The following is a 16989-nucleotide window of genomic DNA, read 5'->3' on the forward strand; positions in this document are numbered from 1 at the left end:
ATATCAAATATGTCTAGCAATAATGCAAGATACGGGCCCAATATATGTTGCTTCACTCCTTGAAGCAAATTTCACAAGAGCAAATCTAATTGGCCTTCTTCAGAGGATCGATTTGCTCTAACTAATATATAAACTACTCTTCACATAAATTGAATGGATCAGAGAATGAGTTTGCATCTTCTATATATATGAGGGAGGCATCCTTTCACAAGGGGTCGGTCCTCAATGACACCATTTGTCTCTTCACAAGGGTGGCCACTACAACATCAACACTCCCTCTTAGCTATGGAGGAATCCTTTTTAATAATATAGTCATGAAATGACATCCACCATGGCTACTCCTAGAGAGCTAGAGAGTGGAACATGATTCATCACGGTACTCAACATGATGACATCCATCATGGCTACTCCCATGTATGAGAATGCATATGAACACAAGTGCCCATCACAGAGTTGCTCAACGTGATGTTTTTATCTCATCATGACGTTCACCATAACTACTCCCAAAGGGTGGAACAAGGGCCTTCACCTCAAACTTCTCCCTCACAGAGAAGAGTGTATTAACAAGGGCTTGCTCCTCAAACTTATCTCTCACAGAGAAGAATGCATTAAACATATTTTCATGATGGTGTGGCTCCCTCTAAACCTGATATCAACCTTCTGACCTCCTTGTCTACAGTTGCTTCTGATGAAATGTTAGACTCCCTCTGAATCTGATATCAACCATCTAACCTCCTTGTTTAAGGTTGCTTCTGATGAAATATTAGACTCCCTCTGAATCTGATATCAACCATCTGACCTCCTTGTCTAAAGTTGCTTTTGATAAAATGTTAGACTTCCTCTGAATCTGATATCAACCATCTGACCTCCTTGTCTAAGGTTGTTGTAAAGCGGAAAATCGCGATCGAACCCTAGTTGCTCTCCCCTCTTCCAACTCCAAGGAGAGAGAAGGGAGATTCACTAGGGTTGATGGTTTTCACTTAGGGGAGAGACTTTACATTCAAAAGAGGGGTTGAAACCCACAAGATCCAATCCCACGCAATGCAAGATTGGATGCTAAATGAGTTTCAACGGTTAAGAAAGCAAGGCTACCCTCTTTTGTAAAGAATGTGCATAGAAGAATTAAGCTAGGAATGCATAGAAAGTGAGAAAGATTCGCTTATAAATTGAGATAGAAATACAGTATGAAGCTGCGGGCCTGGAATTAGCAGTAAAATGTCGATACGGTGCTGTCCTGCAAATTTGAGCGAAAGTTGCCGGGACGATGGCGCCCGAGCGCCACGGTCCTCCGAAAAATCCGCGAAATGAAGGGGGATTTGTTCGTCTCTGCACAAGGATTCCAGATCTTCAATTTCAGCCGCGTACCTGCAACCTACACACAGAAAAGCGAAGACGATTGGGGGGTTAGGGATTAGGGGTTTGCCTTTAGGTCAAACCTCGGTTTTGGAATTAACCAAGAAATGAGCAATGCTGTAAATGTAAATGTCTGTAATGTAAAACAAGTACTAATACCTTGTTGTAAGGATGTTTGTATCCTTATGTGCGAAGGTATAGATGTTGTATGTTGTATGTTGTAGTAGTATGTAGTAAGTGATCTCCTCTTCAATGGTTGAATCCTTGTCTTGAATGCAACACTTAGCCTTGAATGGAGACTTGAAATGATCAATTGCTTGAAGGAATGCTTGAATGCTTGAATGCTTGAGTATAGTTTCCACGCCTTGTACACCTATGACCTTCTTACCCAAATGGGAGAGGAAAATGTAGTTTATATACTTGTCATTTAGGGCTAAAAGACTGATTTTCCCGACCTTAGGCCAACCAGGAAAGTTAATTTCCAAATTGCAAACAAAAAGACCCGAGACCCCAAAAGAGACTGGGCCCAAAATAGGACCCAGGGACTAGGGCGCTGGGCGCTCTGGTCCCACCTCCCGGGACAGCAGGGTGCAAAGGAGGTTCAGGCCAGGGTGCAAGAAAATGCAGTTTTTGATGTCATAATCAGGTTTCGGGGTCTCCATTCAGGTTCCGTGTTGCGTCGCCATCGTGAAGACCGAAATGCAGTCGAAATTGCAAGTGTCGCAATTTTAGGACGCTACATTTAGCCCCCACTTTAGCGGGAGTATGTATGCTCATACTTCCGGTAAAGTACAAGGAAACAATATTGAAAGACTTTCACCACGTCAAGGAGGCAAGACACACCAAGCCCCCAGTGGACTAAGGATCTTACGACTTCGATTGACAAAGTAAAAGGGAAGATCACGAGGGAGAACCATGACTGTCAGTAGTAAGGTTCCCTCACTATGAGTCATGCAAGAAAGATATCAAAAATTTTCAAGGCAAGGTTAAATTTGCCAAGAAATTTTCAAGTATCTTGAAAAGATATGAACGGGATGTATGCCCCCCTACGTTAAAGCGATCGCACACGCCTCACCGGGGGTGATTGCTTTAAGGTAGTGATACATATAAGAAATGAGAAAGGAGAACGTTATCGCAAGGATTTAGCCCCCAAGTGTGAGATAAACCCAAGGATAATAGATACAAAACACAAAGCACGAGGTGACTTCGCTTTTCTCGAGGTCAGTATGCTGTATGATAATTCATGTATATCATATGTATGTATGCATAATTGTTCTTCATTCCCTAATCAAGGAAGGTCACCTAGAAGAAGGGAACACATGTGTCTGTTGAGTCAACATGAGAGAGACCAAAAGAGATCTCAATGCTTTGCATCGTCCTCAAGTAGACAACACTAAGGACAACAAATAGAAGAATGAGAATAACATATAGAAGAAGTAACACAAGAGAGGAGGAGAGAATCTGCTATGCTAATGTAACTAGTCTAGCATGTCATCTACCCCCCGATCTTGCTGATCAATGTTTCGGGAAGGCAGGGAACACGCTAGAGGAGGAACATCCAACACAGCAGATGGAGCTATCACAAGATCCAAACAAGGGCTATGTTCATGTTCCAAGCCACGTTGTTCTTGTCTAGGAGCTAGGATAAGTGCTTTAGAAAATTCATTAGATAAATGGTTATCAATATCAACAAGTTCATATTCACTATCAGAAGCAAGAGGATTAACATTTTCATCATGAATAACATTTTCATCTATAGCATCATCAAGATTTATAAAAATAGGGTCTTTAATTCGCACAGGATCAAGACCATCATGCATCTTATGTTTTGGAGATTTTGGAGAAAATGGAATAATGCTTGTTGAAGGTGTTTTTGGAGATTGCAAAGTTTGAGAAGCAGCTGCTTGAGCTCTAAGATGACGCTTTCGTCGGCGTTCACGTGCAGAACGATTACGTCTAGTCTTAGTAGGAAGTGGAGAAGATCAAGGAGGAGGAATGTTCTCATCCTTATCACTTGGGTGTTTAGGTTGTGGTCTCTTAGGCTAGAAAATAGGAGAAGAAGAAGGTCTCTTCTCTCTATAAAAGGAAGGAGGAGGAACTGCTCCATATAAAGGAGGAATTTTTGGTTTAGGAAGGAGACCAAATCCATCATGACGAGGAGGTATAGGTCTACTTTTAGAAGGTTTATTAGGCATAGACATAGTCACATCCATAGGAATGGGTTGGGAATCTTCTTGAGGAAAGACATTAGTTTTATCTTTCAAAGGAAGAACTTCCTTCTCAAGAATGATAGGAATATCAAGTTTGGGTGTTCTAGGTTCACTTAGAGATAGGATCATATCTGTTTTCCACTTTTGATAAGATTTGAAAAGATGATCACTTCGCGGAGGAAGAGATTGGAATTGTTTAGGCCAAAAGTAATCAATAGGAACACTAGAAGTTCTTTCAGCTGGTTTAAAGAGACTATGATTGACAGTAACAACTTCACCATTATGGGGAAATTTCAAACATTTATGTATAGGGGAAGCAATAGCTTTCATGGAAGATAGCCAAGGATAGCCAAGCTTCACACGAAATTGTTCGGATGAAGGAATAATAGCAAAGTTCACATCAAGAGATTTATTATGGACCTCAATAGGCAATGTAATAGAACCAATTGCAGGAGAAGAAAATGCATCAAATAGTTTCACAATCACATCTGTTTTGTCATAGATCACTTGATTCAATTGCAAAGTAAAAAGAAATTCTTCAGTAATAAACATTAACCATGCACGAAGGATCAATAAGCACTCCACGGCAAGGTGTATTCTTGACTTTTACAACTATGTATAAAGGACCATCAGGTGCCCTAATGGTTTCACTGGAATCAAATGTGATGGAAGGTTCTTTAGGGTTTTCTTGCTGCTCTACAAAGTTAATCACATTCGGAGTCATAGACACAAGACCATCAGATGATAAAGAAGAATCATTAGTCTCAATTGCATTAGAGGTATGAGAAGGTAATGGATCAGTGAAAATCTGAAGATTTTGATTAGGAGGAGCTACAGATGTATTGCCTTTATCATTCACTCTAGAAACAGAAATAGTATTATTATCAATCAAATCTTGAATCTTCCCCTTTAAAGCAAAACATTTTTCAGTATCATGCCCAAGTTGACGATGAAATTGACAAAAAGATTTGTTATCAAAATAGGGTGAAGTAATCTTTGCAGGATCAATTTGTTTTATAGGAGGAAGAGTAAGCACATTTTGTTCCAATAACTTATTCATAATACTATGCAATGATTCATTCAAAGGAGTATACTTTCTTTCTCTCTTGAAAAACTTAGAAATAGGAGACACACCTGATGCTGCATTCACATTGTTGTTGATGATGTTTTCATTGAATTTAATGGACTCTCTGTTCGGTTTAAACTTCCCAAATGGTTGTTGACTACTATCACCCTTATCACTCGGAGCCATAGGATGTGATTGTTCCATTTGACTCACAATCAGTTGATAATTGTGAAGAGTTGCACACACCTGTTGGAAAGAAGTAAACTCAAAAAACAGAAGTTTGTCTCGAATATCTTTTTGTAAATTAGAAATAAAGATTCTTTGAATATCATTGTCAGGCACTGGAAAAGAAATTTGAGCATACAAATGCTTATATCTACCAATGAAATCAGTCACTTTTTCCTTAACACCTTGTTTACAATGCATTAAATCAATCAAAGTAACTTTAGGACTTATATTGTTTTGAAATTGTTGAATGAAAGCATTTGCAAGTTGTTCGAAAGAAGTAATAGAATAAGAAGGCAACGAGCAATACCATTGTAGGGCTTTGTCTCTTAATGTTCTAGTAAACAGTTTTGCAAGCAACCTTTGGTCATAAGCAAAATCAGTACATATTGTTTGAAAGGTCTTAACATGTGTTAGAGGATCACCCTTACCATTATAAAGCTCCAGATGCGGAATTTCAACATGTTTAAGGGGAATAGCTCGAACAATATCAAGAGAAAGTGGGCTCACGACATCAAATGTGGGCACACTAAACTTAGATTGATTCATAGAGGCAATTTGTTGCTGTAAAGAAGAGACAGTTTGTGCAAGATTGTTAATGGTCGCTTCAGTCGAAGAGTTCATATTAGACGTGTTGGATTGTGATGGAGGTGTTATGTTATTGAAAGAAGGTAAAGAGTAAGGTGGTGGAACTCTATGATAATTAGTCATAGGAGATGATTGGACAGGAGGAACACTACAAGGAGGAATGGAATGATTGAATGAATTGCCCCCTTGCATCATGTTCATTTGTGGAGATATAATAGGAACACTCATTGAAGGAATGAATGAAGCAGTCGGATTAAATGAAGGAAGAGGGTTAATTGAAGAAGAAGGATTGCCCCCATGACTGGTGATCACAGGAGGAATGTCTTGTGTAGAAGTAGCCATTATGTTTGATGTAAAGGTAGGTATGCTAGCAATAGAAGTCATCAAAGGAATAGAATGATTGACTTGAGTAGGAGGTTGTGTATAACCCAAATTTTCAGCACAACTCTTCATAGGCATCACATTTGAATCCACAATGTGTGCAATACCATGCAAAATATCAATTCCATTCTTATGACTTTGAAGCATACGTTTTAGACCCTCAATTAAAGGAAGAGCTTGACTATCAGGGTATTCTTGAGACATCCATTGTCGAAAATCGTCAAATTGGTTATCCAATTTCGAAAGTTGTTCTTCAGAAACCTCATGGAGAGCTTCTTCATCATTAGGAGGATTAGAGGAATTACCCATGTCCTCGTTAAAAAGGCTATTCAAATTAGGTTCCATCTCCTCAGTAGTTAAACCTTGGAAAGACTTAATTCTACGGCTTCGTCTAACGGGAATAGTGTAAGTAGGGCTTATTGTTGTAAAACTCATGCACTAGAGAGAGAGAAAGTTTTGAATTTTAAAGGTAGCAAATTTCAGTAAAACCAGCCAATCTTCCAGATTTAAGCTGTTAAATACAATCAGGACAATCTCCCGAAATTTCAGAAAAAATGTCAGGGACCGTGGCGCTTCGGAGTGCACACGGTCCCAGCAACTTTTTTCGAAATTCGCAGGGATGAAAGTTATGATGATTTTAGAGCTAATCTGAAAAAATTGAGTGATTTTACGATCTGTAGATAGGCCAAATTAAAGTTGCAATCTCGAAATTGAACCCTACCAAGATTGTCGAAAAATGCAAAATTTGAATTTTGAAAAAGAGAGGGAAACTGAAATTTTGAATTTTATGATTTTAGAGGGAATACCAAAAGCAATGGAAGTTTTGGATTTTAAAAATTGACTTAATTTCACGCAAAATTCAATTTTGAAAGCGGAAATCAAAGTTGTTATAATTAAGCACTTAATTTCAAAAGTCACAAATTGCAAGAATTTGAATAAAGCACTGAAATTTCGAATGAATGATAACACACTTTTCAGATTTAGGACTGTAAGAAACACAATTTTGACACAAATTTCAATTTCAACAATTTTTGAATGATTAGAAGCCTCAATCCAAGCAATCGCTAGACCAACTTTGACTGTAATTTTGAAGGTGTTAAAATTGATAAAATCAGCCAAAATTTTGGATTTTAGCAGGAAAATACAGTAAGATCTCGCTCCCGAAATTTCGGAAAAAATGTCGGGGACGATGGCGCTCGGAGTGCACACGGTCCTCGCAACTTTTTTCCAAATTTTCAGGGATGAAAGATATTGTGATTTTATTGCGGAATCCAAAGTTACAGTTGATTTGGAGATGTTTTGATCAGTGAAATTGTCGGACAAAGGTTGAATCAAGAGGGTTTCAAAAATTAGGGTTTTGACACTTAACCACTTAATTTTCAAAATTAAAGCACAAATATGAATTGATAATTTGTAATAGAAGGGCAGATCTAAAACAAGCATTAATAATTAAACATTTCACAAGTTTAATTACTTAAAAAGGAAATTTAGGGTTTTTATGCAATTAACCTCTAAAATTTTGCAAAAGATCAAACATGGAAATGTAATCAAGGAATCCAATTTTCAGATCTAATCATGAATAATCAGAAAGGATGTTCACGTCGGGTTCACCAAAATGTAAAGCGGAAAATCGCGATCGAACCCTAGTTGCTCTCCCCTCTTCCAACTCCAAGGAGAGAGAAGGGAGATTCACTAGGGTTGATGGTTTTCACTTAGGGGAGAGACTTTACATTCAAAAGAGGGGTTGAAACCCACAAGATCCAATCCCACGCAATGCAAGATTGGATGCTAAATGAGTTTCAAGGGTTAAGAAAGCAAGGCTACCCTCTTTTGTAAAGAATGTGCATAGAAGAATTAAGCTAGGAATGCATAGAAAGTGAGAAAGATTCGCTTATAAACTGAGATAGAAATACAATATGAAGCTGCGGACCTGGAATTAGCAGTAAAATGTCGATACGGCGCTGTCCTACAAATTTGAGCGAAAGTTGTCGAGACGATGGCGCCCGAGTGCCACGGTCCTCCGAAAAATCCGCGAAACGAAGGGGGATCTGTTCGTCTCTGCACAAGGATTCCAGATCTTCAATTTCAGCCGCGTACCTACAACCTACACACAGAAAAGCGAAGACGATTGGGGGGTTAGGGATTAGGGGTTTGCGTTTAGGTCAAACCCCGGTTTTGGAATTAACCAAGAAATGAGCAATGCTGTAAATGTAAATGTCTGTAATGTAAAACAAGTACTAATACCTTGTTGTAAGGATGTTTGTATCCTTATGTGCGAAGGTATAGATGTTGTATGTTGTATGTTGTAGTAGTATGTAGTAAGTGATCTCCTCTTCAATGGTTGAATCCTTGTCTTGAATGCAACACTTAGCCTTGAATGGAGACTTGAAATGATCAATTGCTTGAAGGAATGCTTGAATGCTTGAATGCTTGAGTATAGTTTCCACGCCTTGTACACCTATGACCTTCTTACCCAAATGGGAGAGGAAAATGTAGTTTATATACTTGTCATTTAGGGCTAAAAGACTGATTTTCCCGACCTTAGGCCGACCAGGAAAGTTAATTTCCAAATTGCAAACAAAAAGACCCGAGACCCCAAAAGAGACCGGGCCCAAAATAGGACCCAGGGACCAGGGCGCTGGGCGCCATGGTCCTAGGGGACCAGGGCACTGGGCACTCTGGTCCCACCTCCCGGGACAGCAGGGTGCAAAGGAGGTTCAGGCCAGGGTGCAAGAAAATGCAGTTTTTGGTGTCATAATCAGGTTTCGGGGTCTCCATTCAGGTTCCGTTTTGCGTCACCATCGTGAAGACCGAAATGCAGTCGAAATTGCAAGTGTCACAATTTTAGGACGCTACAGTTGCTTCTGATGAAATGTTAGACTCCCTTTGAATCTGATATCAACCATCTGACCTCCTCTTCGAAGAACCGGATCGCAAGGACAAACTGTATGGGTTCTTCTTCTTCGATAAATACTTACTGCCATCAACTCAGTCCTATGACTGCAAGCATCGAGTTCTTTCTCCCTTGAATGAAATCTCTTATGCTTCTTGGTCTGTCCTTTCTTTATCTCGAAAGATCACCCGTAAAACATGACTTATAGAACTCTGGGATGTACTTAGCAAATTCACCACTAGTAGCATAAACAAGAGCCCCTATGGTCAACATTGCTTCCTCATGGACTGTTGCACTTCTGCAAGCAAATATTTATTTATAGATGGAAATGTGAAATCTCAGAATCTCCACTAAAGTCCCCTCCATATTCTTCCTGAATTCTTCATCACAAATAGTACATCAAAACTCTATAGCCTAAAGAGCAACAAGCTCTTCATCACTTTTAACTGCTTTTGTTGTGATTCCAAAGAAGTCCTACATGTAAGGGGCAAGTTTCTCATAGTACGTTGAAGAAATTGAAACAAGATATTCAAATGCAACTTGTCGTGTGTGGACACCTACTGACAATGTTTGATTCACAAATAACACACATAATGTAATTGCATGAATTAATAACAACATAGGAAATTCACGACCATTAATCAAACATGGATTACTTATCTCTTTGTTTATTAGTCTTCCTCGCAATCCAACAAATGTTCATTCCTGATTCTTTGCACTTGAAGATTTAGATCTCATTCGATGGTTTCTCTTTGATACACATGCTTTTAGTTGTTGTGTTCATCTGACATAACCAGGATTTGTGAGATGTTGAGCCCATATGCCACGTATGGAACACTCAGCAGTATCAATGTGGCATCGATCTTCCTCAATAATCGTCCCAGCCATGCATTCAAATGAAGACCCTTCTCTGCAAATCTATACATGCTATGGAAAGAGAGTAGCAAATTGGTTTTTGTCTATAGTAAGACCGTCGCTTCTCATGTCGCTCTCTGATTGGCAAATATGTGAGTATTGTTTCCAATGTGGTGGTGCTAGCGCCAAACAACATTAAAGATAGACCTTAATGCCCAATCCAATAGATGGAACTATTAATCACAAAAACTTGCTAAGTGATTCGATACACAGACAATCCACTAGATCTATGTTAGATCGAGATCTTGCCGCCTCCCTTGAACTTTCGTTGTTGATCAAATTTTTTTTATTTTATTACTACAACAATTTGTTCTAGTTTCATAAAGACATTTGTGACTACATCTTGTCTACATGTAATTGCATTGTCCAGCGGTGTCTGTTTCCGGTCATCTTGAATGTTTGCTTCGGTTCCTTTCTCAAAAGCAAATGAAACGTATTTGTGTGACCCTGCCGAGAAGACAAGATGAAGAGAAGTCTCTCCACATTGCATTGCTTTGCAGTGTCTGCTTGGAACATGGAAGATCATCTCTCCCACATTTTGATGCTACATACTCTATCATCTTTGTAGTGCAACTATATCCGTAATTGTGTTCACGAGGTGTGTGTACTATGGCATCGCCTCTGCAAAAACAGTGCGATGATATCCATCAACTTATGTATCATTACTCTATGAATGCGATAGACCTCTTCATTTGGCATGTTCAAACCCATCCTCATACAAAAAGACACTTAACAAGATAATATTGTCTCATCGTAGCAATGCCCGATAATTGATCATACAGTCGTTGTTGTCTGATGATAACAAGGCACTGCGAACAAGTGTTCATCCAGATTGCACTGGTTACTCCTGTGATTTTACGGACAGTTAGAGACACATATCTGCCATCAAACTTTGACTTGCAACCTTCGTTATTGCTTTGTTTGATTTACAAAGAATCGCTCCCTGGTGATTCCACAAAGAACTTGGCTCTTAATGTGCAAAATGGAATTGATTCCCTAAGAGTAGAGTCGATCTTCTTTAATATCCAGATTGCATTAGAATAGGCAATAGGGATATCCAAATCACCATGCTCAAAGAAGTTCCGACCTAGATGAGGAGTTGTCTGATTTCTTCAACAAATCTGATAGGATCTTCAAATCTGATGGCGTTACCCATTAGAAGAATTTGATGTTGAATATATGCTTGTTTGAATTTTCCACGAAATTGAACAGCCTCAGGTTCGACTTAACTTGGCTCTGATACCATGTAAAAGTTGTTCAATTCTCAATTCAATATGCAAGATATATTTCTATTATCTGATATGTATTATTACGTTCTTATTGTATATGTCTAACTATCTTCTTGCTTGTGGCAAATGAGAGGAGCATTTTATATTTTCTATGTCCTATCTCACGAATGCCACTTACTATAAGTATATGACAAACAAGGCATAGTCAAGCAATGCCTTGATCGGTCCTTGCTTGTGGCAAATGAGAGGAGCATTTTATATTTTCTATGTCCTATCTCACGAATGCCACTTACTATAAGTATATGACAAACAAGGCAAGGTCAAGCAATGCCTTGATCGGTCATGACCGATCAAGACATTACTTGTTCGTGTCTTATTGTTAATACTAATAAATTGCATGCTACGTAAATGTCAATCGGTGTGGAGTATAACCAATAATTATCGGTGTTAACCAATTGTTACCACCCGATAGTATATCGGTGGCTGTCAATACTAACAGCCGATAGTTATTGGTGTGTTAGCCTTGACAACCAATAGCTATCGGTGTAGACTAACACACCGATAACTATCGGTGACTAACATAACACTACCCGATATGCATTCGATATATACTATATGCACCCCGATATAATATGCAACCCGATCTAATGCAATCCAATAATATATTAATCGGAGTCATCATTATGTTAGATCGATATTCATCTAGATACAAGATTCATTAGATAGATGAACATGAGAAATATGCATAGTATGATTTAATCAATAGTTTGGTCATATACAAATATAGAATGACTATCAAGGATGATTCAATTGCTTGATGGTTTTATCATAGTTATCGATATGATAAATGATTGAATGAGAGACTTCATTTATCTCTCATTCAATCATTTATCTTACCAAAGCTATTATGCATTAACACTATGAATGATAGGTGAACTAATATTCAACATCAAATATTTTCCTTACAAAAACAAAAAAGCTTCAGTAGAAAGTTCTCACCAACTTATCTACTAAAGAGAGATGAAGGATGAAAATGTGAATCATGTAACATAAGAATAAAATAATGCAAGTACCAAATTCACATTCTTTTAAGATCTATGCATAAAACTAAATAATAATGAACAATTATACCAAAGAAAATTTTAAATTAGGTTATTGTATGTTTTGATATTTGCTTGATTAATTAGAAAGATCAATTGATGAGAAAAATTGAAATAGGGTAGGAAATAAAACTAGCTCATGAATTGGATTGATGAGGGGGATTAGTTGAAAGAATTAAATAAATAAAATATCTATTTAATCCACAATCATGGTTGGAGAAATAAATACAATATTAATTTTATTTATTTTAGAGACAAAAAAAGATGAATGAATTATTTGGAATTTATGTAATTGTGGGATAGGTGTTAGTTGATTAAATAATTGTAAAAATTATTTAATTATAGTTGGATCAAAAGATGACTTAATAAAATTTTATTAATATAGATATAAGAAAAATTGAAATAATTAAATAACCAAACATTATTTAATTAGTATGGATGAGAAGAGGAAATATTAAGTTAATTAAATACTTAAATGTAGATGGAAGAATTGATACAAAAATGATGAAATGACAAGATAAAAATGCACTAGTCATTTTTAGATGTTTACATTTTGTCCTTTTTCAAGACAATGTGTTTTATGATGATTTAAAGAAATGATAGCTGTTTGAAATTTTTTTGATGGTGTGCCTCGACATGCTTGAGTGTACCAAGTGATGGAGCTAGGATACCCCCTTGAGATATTGACCAAAAAAAAAACTTTTTGGGTGAGTTTACAAGTAGATAGGCTAAGTTTGACGAGCAAAGATTGAGAAAAAAAATTGAATAGAGGAAAACAAGATAAGTAGGTGAAGGAACAAATCAAATAGACAACAAATAATGCAAATGGTTGATAGCAAGGTAAATTTGAATGCACAAGCTCTAAATTTTCACTCTTCTTTTCCTTCCCAACTCTAAGAAATCTGACTCTCTTTTGTTTTCCATAAATAAATGTTTCACATAAATCCAAATCAACTTGTTTCAAGCTTGGCAATAAATTCCTTGAATGGAATTTATTTTGCAAAAAGCTAAGACAAGGCTAAGATCACATGGTCAAAAATTATTTTGCAAAAAGCTGTGACTTTTAAGTCTAAAAGACAACGATATTAATTAGGAAGTCAAACTAAGTCAAAAAGGAGACAAGTCAGCAAGGAAAATTGCCACGTAACTTATGAAAAGAAAAGTTAGAATGAATTTTTGGCAATAATAAAGGCAGCAATTAGTATGGAAGAAAGACGTCTACTATTAATACAAGCAAATACTTTGTTTTGAAGATAAGTGATAACAATTCCCAAAAAAAAACGTTTTGGGAAGAGGTGTGTTTGAAAAGTTATTAAGAGATATGATTAATAAGTAATGATAAATTCTTCAAAAGGCATGTCTTTTAATATATGAAGATGTAATTAAGACCGATTAAGAGAAACCAATGGAACGGTGCTTTAATATTTTACAAGTCATATAAGTATCGGGTCAGCAGTTGACCAATGATAAAAAAAAAAAGGAACATTGATTTAGTTTAATTACAATGGACTCATTAAGAGTCATTGACGTGGCTAAGGAAAGCAGCGTTTAAGAACAAAGAGATTATGATTATAGGAAAGGGGATGTGTCTCATCTAAGAGGTGTCTATTGTAAAGGACACATTTCTAAGTAATGAAAGATATATTAAGGGAGTCAATTTGAAAAACATGTATAGTTAGTATGTGAAAGATAATGCTAAGAATAAATATCAGAGAAGAGAAGGAATGTTCGTTGTTTGTGGTGTATTATTTTGAAAATATAATCAAACACAAGTATTGTAGGGTGTTAAGGGTTGTTTGACGAATGAAATATCAATCAGACACTATACAGATTTATATATATGAAGATAGAAGACATATTGACGATGATGGAAGAAAAGTGTTTGCAGATATAGTGGGAGGATTGTATGGTGTTTCATGCAGAGATAAAGAAGAGTTAAGAGAAGATTTTTATGTGGAATTTGAGAATATATTTATGACAGAGTTATGAGGAGATTTGGCGGTTATGATCATATTTATGTGCAGATTGAATATATTATAGAAGATTATTGAATGCAGATTTCTGAAGATTTGTATAGACAGATTCATGAAGTATTTATGGCAGATTTATGAAGGACTGTATATGCAGATTTATGAAGGACTGCGTGCACAGATTTATGAAGGATTTTTTTAGTAAGTGTGATCAGTTTATCAGAATTATTAGGAGGTGATTGTAGCAGTTTGAAGAAGGAAATTTGGAAAGAATATAGTAACATTGTAAAGGTGGAATTTCAGATTTAAGAGAAGTGGGTTGGTGCTCACAGAATTTTGAAGTGGGAGTTGTTGCTTCCAGTAGGTTGGTGCTCACAAATTTCGGAAGTGGGAGTTGGTGCTTCTAGTGGGTTGGTGCTCACAAAATCAGATTTGGGAGTTGGTGCTTTGAGTAGGTTGGTGCTCACAAACAGTGTTAGGGGTTGGTACCTCTAGTAGGTTGGTGCCTACGAAATATTGTAAAAGAAGAAATATATAAAAACATTGATTTGTCGTGGTTTTCTCCCGTAAGGGTTTTCATGTATATATTGTGTTCAACTTTTGTTCAACTTTTGTTCATATTAGATAGATTACATATGAATGTTAGTATGCAATGAATATGGTAATAAGATAAGTTATATACTTATGATTGAATTTGAAAAAGTTTAAATTGATAAAAAGATTGTTGTTATATTGATTCACCCCCCTCCCCCCCACCCCTCTCAGTATAACTGTGTGCTCTTCATTACCACCCATGGTAAGAAAATATCCTTCTGATATAGATAATCTCCCATTTGCATCTTTCATAGCTAATAGTTTTGGTCATTGAACTTTTCAACCTTAAACTTGCCTTGTTCCACCATTTCTCCCACTCAAATCTAAGATTTTCTACCAAATGACTAAAATACGTGGTTTTAATACTGATTGTTAGAGTTTAAATTGATCGAAGGAATAAATAATATTAAATCAAATGAAAAATAAAAGAGGCATAAATAACTATTCACAATAACACACAAATTTAATGTGGTCCACCCGATGTGGGCTACATCTACAAAAAAATAGTCATCCACTTTCCTTTTATTATCTAACGAAGAGAAAATTACAATATGATGATATTCACATTCCAATCCCACTTATTTATAAGGCTTTTTTAGTGATTTAGAAAGAACAATGTACATACCAAAATAATAGCCGGCTCCTTTGTTAAATAATGGCCAATTGCTTATTCAAGGGCATTACCCTCAAGCCCCCAATTGGAAGCATTGCCCCTAGCAGCCCCTGTTGGGGGTGTTTCCCTTAGACCCATACCATGGGCTCTACCCCCAAGCCCCCATTGGGGAGATCCTATCCCCTCAAGCCCTGCAAGATGGACTCTACCCCCTTGCATTTGCCTATTAATTGATTTGGGGGAAATGTGGCTAACATAGCCACCAAAATTTAAGCTTGGTAACATGATCACTTGCCACATAGAAATAATTTTTGCATGGATTGATCAGTTATAGGCTCTCATGAAAACATGGAGACATAAGTGAGGCTAGTGCTCTCTTGTGATTAGAGACGTGTTAAGACCGTTGGTGGTTTCAGCAGGAAGTTTGAGGAGCCTACACCTTGGTTGGATGTGAGTTTAACATAGACCTATGAGGAGATTGTTCTTCGATGAATCATGGCTTCTTCCATGAGATTTAGGATTTTATGATTTGGGAGCATGGTGACATATTGTGAGTATGCAGCGATTTGGGTTGCATGTGTGGATCATTGTGGTTTTTCTTGGTACTTCATTGTTTTGATTACTTATCACACCTTGATATGAGCATTGATTGGTGGACTTGATATGTCTTGAGCTTATTTTCATATTTGACATTACCCATGCATTGTAGTTCCTAAACATGTATGTTATTAATTATAGGTTTAATGCAAGGGACTTGATTGCATTTATGGGTTGATATGTGATTAGAGTGAGTTTACTGTTGTTGTTTATATCTAAGAGGTATGGATCGTTGGATTTATTAGCATGTGTTGGGGTGCTATTTCTAATTATGTTGGTTTTTGCCTTATGACATCATCTTGGAGCCTTTGTTATCACATTGGGTTTGATACTTGTGTTCTTAGATTGGTGTATCTTCACCTTGGCTTGTTCCTTTTCTTCCATAGGTGGCATGTTGGAGGATGAGAGTTCTCACCTGAGATGGTGATCTCTTTATTGTGATATCTTCATGCAGAATGAAAGCATGTTGAAAACTCATGTGGTTTCATGTATCACTACAATGTGTACTTCATTGATTGATCCTTATGCAATGTATGCAACAAGTGGGAGAATGTTACGATTTGGTGTTATACACCTTGCATAATGTTTATAATGTTTAACTTATTATTATGTGTATTGCACCTAGGGGAACCTAGAAGTATGTGGATCATTGGAAGTTAACATTCTTGGGGCTTCTTGCCTGTAGTGCCTACAACCTAGGTTCAAACCCACGGGTTCATCTCTACCGTGTTGACAATAGAGCATGTTTGTCCATGGGGAGAACCTTGGCTAAATGGTGGGGCTTGTTGCCTATAGAGCCTACATCCTTGGTTCAAACCATACAATTTCAGGGGATGACCCTTTGGTGAAATGGTGGGACTTCTTGCTTGTAGTGCCTACAACCTAGGTTCAAACCCCGCGGGTTCGTCTCTACCATGTTGACAATGGAGCATGTTTGTCCATGAGGAGAACCTTGGAGAAATGGTGGGGCTTCTTGCCTGTAGAGCCTACATCCTTGGTTTAAACCATACAATTACTTATCTCATTATAAACAAAAAAAATTCATGATGTCGTCTGCTGCCCTAAGGACATCTATCGCCCTAAGGCCGTCTGCGACTGCTGCTGCCGCCACCGCTGCCTTAAGGACGCCCGCTGCTGCGAAGCTATCTACCCTTAGATCGGCTGGTGATGTCGTCCAGTCCCCTGTTTCCCTTGGTGCGGCTGGTGAGCCTGGTGCTATGTATGGGAGCTCTGCGGGGGTTTCAAATGGTGATAT

This window comes from Cryptomeria japonica, chromosome 9, assembly GCF_030272615.1.
Source record: "Cryptomeria japonica chromosome 9, Sugi_1.0, whole genome shotgun sequence".
NCBI lineage: Eukaryota > Viridiplantae > Streptophyta > Pinopsida > Cupressales > Cupressaceae > Cryptomeria > Cryptomeria japonica.